We start from the raw sequence: 12,465 nt of genomic DNA on the forward strand, positions 1-12,465 counted from the left end.
TAGATTTCACAATTCAGAAGAATTCAAAACTAGTAGTAGAGCAAGCTACAAAGTAAAAGAGCAACCAAACAAATGTTGAAGCAAATTCACCTTATATTGCGAATAAAAATGCCACGGCAAAACAACTTCAAGAAATGGAAGGAAGGCGACCACCACCTTTTCCTTAGTGTTTCCAAAAATCTAAGAAAGATTTTCAATTAAAGAAAATCTTGGATGTCCTAAAGCAATTACAGATCAACATACGATTGGTGGAAGCATTGGAACAAATTCCCAACTATGTGAAATTCAGGGAAGATATCTTATAAAAAAAGAGAAGGTTAGGGGAGTTCGTAACCTTTTCTCTCACTGAAGTATGCACAACAAAGCTGAGAAACAAATTGCCACCAAAGCTAAAGGATTCAGGGAGTTTTGCTATACCTTGTTCTATTGGAAACCATTATGTTGGCAAAGCATTACGTGACTTAAGTGCGAGTATAAATCTAATGCCTATGTTTGTTTTCAGGAAGCTAGGGATAGGGAAGGCAAGACCTATAATTCTCACTTTGCAATTAACTAATCCTTCATATGTACATCCAAAAGGTAAAATAGAAGACGTGTTGGTAAGAGTTGAAAAATTTATTTTTCAAGCAGATTTTATTATTCTGGAATGTGAGGCTAATAAAGAGGTACCAATCATACTTGGGAGACCTTTTCTAGCAATTGTAAGAACATGACTTGATGTTCAAAAAGGTGAAATAAATATGAGAGTTAACGATCAACATATAACATTTAATGTTTTTTATACTATGAAGTGTACAGATACAGATGAAAAATGTCACACTATAGAGATTATTAACACAATAGTTCAGGAAGAAATTGAAGAGTTTTATCACAATAATTGTAATGATGGTGCAAATTTAATTGAGTTAATTGAAGTAGAAATGATTGAAGAGCTTGGTGAACTACTAGATGTTAAACAAATCGAGAATAAATTAATGAGAAGCTTTGAATTATTAAATTTATCGGACCATTCTTTTAAACTTCCTCGGCCATCCATAGAAGATCCTCCTATGTTGGAATTGAAGCCTTTGCCAGCATATCTGAAGTATGTTACTTGGGAGATAATAGCACATTGCCAGTAATTATTTCTATGGCATTGACATTAAATTAAAAAGCTCAATTATTAAAATTTTTGAAAAAATCTAAGAAAGCATTGTGATGGACGATTGCAGATATCAAAAGAATCAATCTAGCAATCTGCGTGTACAAAATATTATTGAAGGATTACGATGGAAAACCTATTGAGCAACAGAGGATATTGAACCTCATTATGAAGGAAGTTGTCAAAAAGGATATTATCGAATGGTTGGATGCTGGAATCATATAACCAAATCTGGATAGTTCTTAGGTAAGCCCTGTTCAATGTGTACGTAAAAAAAGGGTGTCACTGTGGTAAGCAATGATAATAATGAACTCATTCCTACTCTTACTATCGTGAGATGGAGGGTTTGTATTGACTATCGAAAACTCAACAAAGCAACAAGGAAAGACCATTTTCCTCTGCCATTTATCGATCAAATGTTAGATAGATTAGTGGGGAAAGCTTTCTATTATTTCCTAGATGGTTATTCAGGGTATAACCAGATTACCATAGCTTATACTGATCAAGAGAATACTACATTCACATGTCTTTATAAAACTTTTGCATTCTGACGTATGCCATTTGGATTATGCAATGCCCCTACAACATTTCAACATTTCATGATGGCAATATTTTTGAACATGGTGGAGAAATTTTTAGAAGTTTTTATGGATGACTTCTCGTTGTATGGTGATACTTTTGAAAATTGTTTAAAAAACTTAAGTTAGTTCTTTATCAGTGTGAAGAAACCAACCTTGTTCTCAATTTAGAGAAATGCCACTTCATGGTTTGTGAAGGCATTATTCTGGGACAAAATTTCAAAGCAAGGGATTGCCATCAACAAAGCAAAAATCAAATTTATTGAGAAATTGCCACTACCCTCCACAGTTAAAGGTATTCATAGTTTTCTTTGCCATGCAGGATTCTATAGATGATTCATCAAAGATTTTTCAAAAATATCAAAACCCCTATGCACATTGTTAGAAAACAACAGATCTCTCATTTTTAATGATCAATCCTTACAAGCATTTGAGAAGCTGAAAAGTTGCTCGTCACAGCACTAATAGTCATAGCACTAGATTGGACTTTACCTTTCAAACTTATGTGTGATGCCAGTGATTTTATCGTAGGGGCAGTACTTGGGAAAAGAAAGAATAAGTTATTTCATGCTATTTACTACGTAAGCCATACGTTGACTGGTTCACATCTAAATTATACCACTACTGAGAAGGAGTTATTACTTATGGTATTTGCCTTCGACAAATTTAGTGCTTATTTAGTAGGCACCAAAGTTATGATTTATACGAACCACTCTACTATTAAATACTTGGTGACCAAGAAAGATTTCAAGCCCAGGTTGATTTGATGGATATTATTATTGCCAGAATTTAATCTAGAAATTAGATATAGGAAAGGCACAGGAAATCAAGTGGCTGATCACTTGTCTTAAATTGAAGTAGGAAATAAAATCGGTAATATTCAACGCATTTAGGATGATTTTCCACATGAGCAACTGTTAGTTGCCATGGCATTACTATGGTATGCTGATATTGTAATTTTTTTATTGAGTGGACTACTGCCAACTGACCTCACAAATCAAAGATGAAAAAAATTTCTCCATGATGCCAAGCAGTATTATTGGGATAAGCCATTTTTATTCAAACATTGTATAGAGTAGATAATTCGGAGGTGTGTTCTAGATGATGAGACTCAGAGTTATCATTCAGCACCGTCCAAAGGGCACTTTGAGGGCATAAGGACTACAAAAAAAGTTCTCCAATCTGGTTTTTATTGGCCAACCATGTTTAAAGATACTCATGAATTTTGCCAAGCTTGCAATTGCTGTCAAAGAACTGGAAATATATCAAGTAGTTATGAGATGCCCTTGCTAACTATTTTAGAAGTGGAATTATTTGACATTTTGGGAATTGATTTTATGGGAACCTTCTTGGGTAATGCATACATACTTTTAGTTGTTGATTGTAACACCCTGAATTTGGGCCTGGAAGTTTTGGGCCTTGAGCATGGGAGCAATTGAAGGCAGCTTATAATATTTTGTTGTGCTTGTAAATTTCGTTAATGAAGGCTTGTTTTAATGGTTAAGTGTACTGAGAAGTGTTGGAGAAGTCCTGGGTTCAAACCTGGACTCTAGCCAAAATTTTGGTTTAAGGTGAATCAAACGCTGGGTGTAGTAGGTAGGCCTTAAGAATATTGTTGGAGAAATTGTGCCATAAAAAGCCTTGTGGTCTAATGGAAAAGTAGCGCCACATAAGAGGCAGGAAGGTGGCGTCATAGAGTTGGCAAGGAGGTCCAGGGTTCGAAACTCATGGCAATCAAAACGCATTTATTTTGCTAACAGGGGGCGGCAAGAGTTGGTGTTAAATTTAAACTCTGATGTTGGAGGGATCCCACATTGGGAAGCTAACATAAGAGGGGATGCGAAGCTGGCTTTAAATAGAGAGAACCATGAGGAGAGTAGAGGTAACTTTCTTAGCTGATCCCTTTTGTTTTATGGCGTGCTCGTTTGGGTTGGGCATCGGCTAAGAGTGCTCGGAGCGTGGATTAACTCCAGTCGCCAATCAGGTGTGTATTTCTCACTACTCTAGCAGTAGGATGGCTACTTCGGGCCGCGATGGGCCCAAAGGGGCCATGTGGGCCCAATGGGCCTACGGGCCCAATTGGATAACCTGTTTGATTGTGTAGTAAATATTGGACTAGGCTAGGTGAATCTCATATCTGTGGCTAGATTTGGGCTAAAAGGGCCACACGAGCATGTGGGCCCATTTGGGCCGAGAAGGGCTTTAGGCCCATTCGTATTGTTATCCCTGCTTAGAATACTTTAGTTTACCAAATTTCCAAAGTAACCCCGGTTTATAAAATTACCCAAATATCCTCGATTTGTAAAATTACTGAAATACCATCGATTGTAAAATTACTGAAATACCCTCGATTTGTAAAATTACCGAAATACCATCGATTGTAAAATTACTAAAATACCTTCGATTTGTAAAATTACCAAAATACCTTTGGTTTACAAAGTTACCAAAATACCCTTGGTTTGTAAAATTACCAAAATACCCTTGGTTTACAAAATTACCAAAATACCCCTGGTTTGTAAAATTACCAAAATACCCTTGGTTTACAAAGTTACCAAAATACCCCTAGTTTGTTAAATTACCAAAATACCATTGCTTTGAAAATTACTATAATACCCCTGTGGGGTAGAATTACCGAAATACCCCTGTAGGGTAGAAATACCGAAATACCCCTGTAGGGTAGAATTACCGAGATAACCTTGTGGGGTAAAATTACCATTTTGCCCCTAGGGTGTTAAATGATTTTTTTGCCCTTGTGGGCAAGTGACTGACTTGACTGTGATTGTTTGATTCAAATATGGGCATGACATTCTACATACATGACATGTTGCATGGGTTGGGTTTTGTAAATGGAGGAAGTGCTAAAAGTGCTATGCTCCAGTTTACCGAAAAGGGCTTTGCCCCAGTTTATCAAAAAGGGCTTTGCCCCAGTTATTAAAAGAGGCTAGGCCTCCAGTTATATGATAAAGTAGCTATGCTGCCAGTGGAGAGTTTGGTTAGGTGGGTTGAGTTATTCCCTACATGGAGAGCTTGGTTGGTACGAGTGGAGAGTAGCGGATGGTGGGTTGAGTAGTCTCCCCAAATGGGCTTGCAAAAATCCATTGGTTTTACATGTGATATTGAAATGGGCCTATGGGCCATACCGTTTATAGTAAAGGCTTCGGCCCAGTGATATGATTTATGAAAAGGCTTCGGCCCAGTATATGTCGAGACTGAATAGGGCTTATTCACTGTTTGTTTGTTATTGGGATTACACACTGAGTTTTCGTAAACTCACCCCATTTATTAACCTTTCAGGTAATTTCCAGCTTTAGACGGATTGGAGCTGCGAGGGGCTCAGAGATGGCCACACTACTGTTTCTGTTTCTTTTAATTGCAAATTAGATTTTGTTTTGGGTTTTTTTATGTAATAAGGCCGTTGGTGGGTTTTAAGTTTTAATTTGGATTGTGATTTCTTATACTAAACTGCTAGTCTAGGAAAACTCGAGATTTCAAAATGGCATGATTTTTCTAAGGAATACTAGCTTCCAACAACAAAGTTTTCAAAATGCTTCCGCGATTTTAAATGAGGTATTATACCAAAGGCAAACAAATTGGTAAACGTTTTGATGGGAACTGTGGTTTAATAATAAATTTAGATTCAGTAACGGATTTTCATCGGAAAGATCAAATTTGAAAAATGGTTTGATGTGACGCATCGGATTCGGCCATAACGTCTAGGTCGGGTTTGGGGTGTTACATTGATACTATCTCCAAGTGGGTTGAGGTTGTTGCTTTACCAACAAATGATGCCAAATCAATATTGAAATTTCTACATAAGAATATTTTTACCAAGTTTGGTACTCCTCGCGCTCTAATTACTAATGAAGATTCACACGTCGATTACAAATTAGTTGCTAATGCTCTAAATAGGTATGAAGTTAAACATAAAATTGACACGGCATACCATCCCCAGAAAAATGGGCAGACGAAAGTTTCTAATAAAGGGATTAAACAAATTTTGAAGAAGGTAGTCAATCCCAACTGAAAAGATTGGTTATCTAGATTGGGTGAAGATTTATGGACATATCGCACTGCATTCAACACGACATTGGAGGTGTCGCCCTTCAAGCTTGTTCATGGGAAACCATATCATTTGCCCATTGGAATTGAACATAAGACATATTGGCCAATTAAGAAATTGAATATGGATTGGAGTGCTGCTGGTACCAATCACCTATTAGAGTTGAATAAGATGGAAGAATTTTGAGCAGAAGCCTATGATAATGCCAAGTGTACAAAGAAAATATTAAACGTTGGCATGACAAAAAAATTTTGCCACGGTAATTTTCACCTAGACAATTGGTCTTTTTATTCAATTCCATGCTTAAATTATTTCCTAGCAAATTGAAATCTCGTTGCTCTGGCCCATTCAAGATAGTGCATGTTTATCCTCATGGAGCTGTAGAAGTTACAAATAACAAGATTGGTTCCATTTTCAAAGTCAATGGAAAACGATTAAAGCACTACTTTGGACCCCCTAAAATTCGTGATAAAAATTTCATCACTTTTCGAATTGCTTAATATTTCTTTCCTATGCAATTTTATTCATTTAATTTGCTTTTAATTTCTTTGTTTCATTTCTTCAATGAGTTTGTTTAACTATTATTTTATTTTTGTTACAGGTATATTATGGCCCAGGATTGATGAAATCAGCCCATTCACTACAGTAGTTAATTTTAATTTCCTAATTTTATTGCTATTTTTCTTTTCTCGCTAAATTTTTATTTTTTCTGTGTTAGGGCGCACTATCAGATTAATCTTAACCCTCCACGTCACCGCTATATTTTCTCTCACGTTTTTCCCTAGTCGTTTCACTTCTTTTTCATATCATCTTCTTCAGCTTTCTCTACTTTTACTCCATTCAAACTATAAAAGTCTCACCTTTTGTATTTTCCAGTCACTATTGTCTATACAATGGCTCGCCAAGCACCATCTTCTTTCACCTCTATGCTATACGAATATTTTTCAGTAAAATCACGAAAGAAAGTATACCCAGAACATATCAAAGAGGCCAATTTGTCTGGAAAAAGGTTTCCTTTTTCAAAATTCCCCATTTATGGGTTACTTTAAAACTATCTCTTCTGTAGTAGAGAAACATGGATGGCAAATCTTCATTTTCCACCCCGATGATGCTCTCACTAAGGTAGTGAAAGAATTTTATGCTTATCTCACCTTTTCGGATAATGCTTTTATATATGTGCGCGGTGTCTCGGTCATGTTTGATGAAAACTCCATTAATGCATAATATGGGTTATCTGACAACCCTGATGAACACTCCCAATTTTTTAAGACTATGACCACTGAAGGACTCCACCAAGTTCTGACGGATTTATGTGTCAAGGGACAAAGTGGACAGTATCTCAAATGATTGTTATGCCATTTACCGTGTACCATTGAAGCCTCACTACAGAGTCTGGTATCATTTCCTTAAAACTCATCTCATCTTTTTTACTCACAACTTAATTTTTTTACAAGAACAACTGTTATTATTGCACTCAATTATGATAGACAGAAAAATCAATTTTGGAAGCATTAGCTTTAGAGAAGTCCACCGTTGCTCTCAAAAGAATGTTGGTTCCTGAAATTTTCCATCACTTATTACGTCACTATGTCAGCAGGTGAAGGTTCTTATTCAAATGAATGAAGACATAATCCCCAGCAAAGGAGCCATAACAAAACAACTCGCCCTAAGATTTCCTGGGGAGGAAATGCTAAGGCATCCGGGTTCCACGTCTACATCACCACCACCTTTGAATATTGATACTGCTCCATCAACATCTCATAGTAACTTTAAGTAGGAAGTGATTAATGCACTTGAAATGTTGCAGAAACAATTCCAAATAATGGAGAAGCACCAATAAAGGTTGGCCATTGATTTTGGCTGAACTCATGAGGAAATGGCTCTCTTTTAAGGGTATGTCTGAGAAAAATATAAGGCCATTAAGAACTCTATTTAGAATTAATTTTCCCGACCCATGCCTACATTCCCTATTTTTTCTTAAAGAATTATTGTTGGAGCTAGATGATGATGATGACGATGGCGAAGAAACCATTGCGGAGAAAAAGACCACAAAACAAGAATGAGAAGTGGAGAAAAATGAATCTTTCCATTTTGAATCTGAGAAGGATGACGATGATGTGACGCAAGCTACTACACCTGTAGACACCACCACTACTCGACCACTACACCTATGATTAAAAAATAATGTGTAGTTTATCAACTCATTGATGATCTCACGAAGTCAGACACTGATGACGAATAAGAGGTGCCTATTAACTAGCTCAAATGGAAGCGCTACAAGAGAGCTATTGGAAAATCTATGCAAGTTGATACTGGTGAAGTAGAAAGGAAGTAGCAGTACAAACGTCTGTCAAGAAATCCAACCAACCCAATTAGAGTAACCCCAATTCTGTACAAGCTTTTGTTTTCTTCTTTCATTTTATACTATATGTTTCATGCATTCATATTTGGTTGTCATTGCATTTTTATAACTGTCAGTTGTTGTTTTTGCATTTTAACATGATTCATTATTCATCCATTGAGGACAATGCATCTCTTAGGTTTTGGGGTGTATTGTGTTGTAAATATAGTATGTGTGACATCCCTAATTTGACCCTAGTCGGAAAGTGGTTTCGGGACCACTAAACCGAGTCTTATAAGTAGTTAAAAGTTATATTCTATGTTTATGATATTAGTAAATGCATGTGTGAAAGTTTCATGCATTAATTTGATCATTTCTATGTGAATTTATTAAAATGGACTTGTATGAAACATTGTTGAAAGGTGATAGGCTAATCTTACAATGGTCTAATAGTACATGCATGCAAAAGAGTGGTTTTGCATGTCAATTTGCCAAAGAAAAGGGAAGAGTGGCCGGCCATGACAAGAATATGGGCAAGGGAACATGTTTCCAACATGTTTAGTTAGTGGATTATGTAGAAAAAAATAAAGAAATGAAAAAAAAAATGAGCATGGATGCCCCCCCCCCCCCTTGTTGTCGTGAGTAGAGGAAAAAGAAAGGAGAAAAAATTTGTTCATCCATTCTCAAATCTTGGCCAAAAATACTAAGGGAAAAAGGAAGGATTTTTGCTTCATGCTTGGTTTAGAAGAGAACTAGAAGGAGATTTGGTCATACTTGTGTCAAGATTAAGGTATGTTTGAGGTTGTGTCATGAGATTCATGCATGTTTTAGTTGCTAACTTGATGTTCATGTTAGCCCATGGTTCAAATCCTTGTTATGCCATGGAAATAGTATTTGGCCAAGGTTGATATTGTGTTAAAGCCATTGCATGCTAAATGTGAAGCTTGTTGATGATGCATGTAATGATGGATTGACTACTCTTGAAATTTCCTTTAGCATTCTTGAGTAAGACATGGAGTTTTCTTTGTTTAACCATGACCAAAAATTGAAAGGGGATGGTGTGGGATGTATTCGCCATGGCATGCTCATAAGTGCGATTTATGCTTGTTGCATGACAGTAAAAATTTGTGTTTTGATATGTGTGTATATGTGTTTGTACATGATGTTACAAATGGATGTGAAAATATATGCTAGATTGGGAAAATTTGATTAAATGTTCATGAGATGAAATTAGGTGATTAAAAGATGTTAGTTGACATTGTACATATATATATATATATATATATTCGCCATTAAAGTGAGTATGTAGGTAATGTTCAATCAAGTTTTGGTGCATATTCGGTTAGGTGTATAATCGACCAAATGGGCAATTAGTAAGAATGGTTGCGAATATACAAGCATACATATGCATGTGTAGTTGAATTATGAATGTTTAGCAAGATGGTTAAACTAGTGATTTATTGATTAAGCTCAAGGAGTTAAAGAAGGAGAATCAAGCAAGGGAAAGACGAAGGTCATCGAGTAGCCGACTTGGAACTATTTTACCCAACATGAGGTAAGTCATTAAGCATATATTTGGTGTTGATTTGAATGAACATAATATATATGCAAATGTGTTTAACTGAGTTGATGTGTAAATGGAAATGTATGTGTATGGAATGATGCCATTGTTGAATGTATAAAGGCAGCAAAATGCATAAGGTATTGGTCTCGGCACTAAGTGTGCGGGTATAAATGGACACGGTGACAAGATTGGCACTAAGTGTGCGGGTTTAAAATTGTACAGCACTAAGTGTGCGAGTTTGATTATATAGCACTAAGTGTGCGAGCTGAATGTATATAGCACTAAGTGTGCGGATTCACTATATGCTCTTGCATTACAATTGGCACTGAGTGTGCGACATTACCGAGTTAATCCGGACAGCGGATCGGTAAGTACCTTGAGCTCATGACGAATAGGCAATATGTTCATGCTCGGGGTTGAGCTTGGTAAGCTTTAAATCTATGTGATGATTGCAATTATATGATTGTGGTGAAAATGAGTTGGTGTGTGAAAATGCCTCAAATATCTTATTGTATAGAATATGAAATGTGGATGTATGACTTGGCATGAGATTGTACCGAAAGGTCCGAGGAATTATAGTATAGTTTCGATATGGATGGAGTACCTAGCCTCGTTTATCATTTCATGTTGTGATAATTTTATTAATGGTTGGTTGATGAATGCTTATGACTTACTGAGTTATAAACTCACTCGGTGTTTTCTTGTCACCCATTTTAGGTCTCTTGGACTCGTATCGTTTGCGTGCTCGGAACCGTCGTTGAAGTCATCACACCGGCTGGAAATCTTTTGGTATTGTCTTCGTAGTTGAACTAGGAGAACATTTGGCATGTATAGGCTATTTTGTTTTGTTGAATTGTGGGTTGTAAACCTTAAGCCATGTGAAAATGGCCTATGTGGTCGGTTGAGTGTGATTCTAAAACCTATGGTCACGAGGCTTAGAAACCTTAATTTTGATAAGGTGGCCATAGTTGCATTACGTATGATGAAATAGTTGGCCATGGAAGAATTATGAAATAGTCATTGTTTGCTTTAGTAACAGATGCTGCCAGCAGCAGCGAGGTGAGATGGAAAAATCACTAAAAATAGTAGAAGTAGAATTAAATAGTGAATAAATTATGAAATTGAACCTTGATGAATCTATTTTCATATGGACGAAACTAAACGACCATATGAGCCGTATTTTAAGAGATATTCGAGATTTCGTGAGACGGGACCAGAACAGTTTCTGGGTCCCCTGTCGCGACTTTGAAAATTTACTATAAATTATTCAGAAAGAATTAGAAGTCATGCCTTATATGTGAAGATTCCATTTTGAGTCTAGTTTCATTAGAAATAAACTGCACCAGTATTAAAGCCCTGTACAGAGAGATATTCAAGTTGTAACGCGCGAAGGTCAGTGTAGTCGACCCCTGTAACATGGGTGACTTTAACTAATAAACTGTACCAATTGGCCCAACAAAAAATTCTAGAAATACATCCATGGATGGATATATGAGTCTATATTTAGGGAAAATTTATGGAATCAGTTTCCGAGTTTTGGAACTCGAGATATGATTTTTAAGGTGACAGTGACGCAGTTTTCCAGCCTGTCCGGAAATGCCAAATTGGTCGGTACTTTAAGAGGATTTCTCTCGTTAGCTCCTCGTGTCCGACACCGGCGATAGTCTCGGGTTCGGGGTGTTACAATTTTATTGGTATCAGAGCTATGGTTTAGTCGGTTCTAGGACTACCATAGCGCGTGTGAGTTTAGCTATACATGCCAAATTGTTAGTGCTTAATAATGTGATGACTTCTGACGGTTGAAATTTTTGTTTTGATTAGCAATGGAACCCGCGATAGAGAGACCCTTGGCGGATGACGTTGAAAGTGTAGCGGCTGCTCCCGCGCAAGGGACACCGCCTGTTGAGCCTCAGTCATCCGCGAATAATCAAAATGAAGGGGCGAAACAAGCCTTCTTCACCATGATGAATGAGTGGGTCGCGCAATATGCCCGAACCAACCCGGCTGTCCAACCATTCCCGAATTTTAATACTCCACCCCAAGAGTCCGCAATGCCTCCAGTTACTGATCCTGTGAGGCTAAGCAAATCACCTGTAGACTTGATTAGGAAGCGGGGAGGGAGTTCAAGGCCATAGTCATCGATGATGCCGAAAGAGCCGATTCGCTCGATAACACCATTCGAGTGTTAGATGAACTGTCATGCACACCGATGAATGTCTTAAGTGTGCTATATCCTTGTTATGAGACTCGACTTACTATTGGTGGAGGACTTTAATTTCCATAGTCCCAAATGAACGAGTTACTTGGGATTTCTTTCAATTCAATTTCAAAGAAATACATTAGCCAACGGTTCATCGATCGAAGCGTAAGGAATTCTTGGAACTCAAGCAAGGCGGGATGATCAGATATCGAATCTGAACATGAGTTCGTAAGACTCGATCGGTATGCTTGGGAGTGTGTGGCTGATGAGGTTGCTATGTGCAAAAGATTTGAAGAAGAATTGAATGAAGACTTAAAGCTGCTAGTGGGTATTTTGGAGATAAAGGAGTTCGTAACACTAGTCGAACGAGCTCGCAAGGCGGAAGAACTCGGAAAGGAAAAGAAAAAGGCTGAATTTAAAGCAAGAGATTATCGTAAAAGATCGTGAGTAAAGCTCCGTTCTCGGCGATAAAGAAGTTCGGGGAGGACACTAATAAGTCGAGGCGATGTGGAATTTCCATCGAGCCCGACCATTGATCGACTCGAGCTACTTTGGTAGCTAGTGTGGGCAATAATCGTCAA

This window comes from Gossypium arboreum, chromosome 3 (assembly GCF_025698485.1).
Source record: "Gossypium arboreum isolate Shixiya-1 chromosome 3, ASM2569848v2, whole genome shotgun sequence".
In the NCBI taxonomy this organism is placed as follows: domain Eukaryota; kingdom Viridiplantae; phylum Streptophyta; class Magnoliopsida; order Malvales; family Malvaceae; genus Gossypium; species Gossypium arboreum.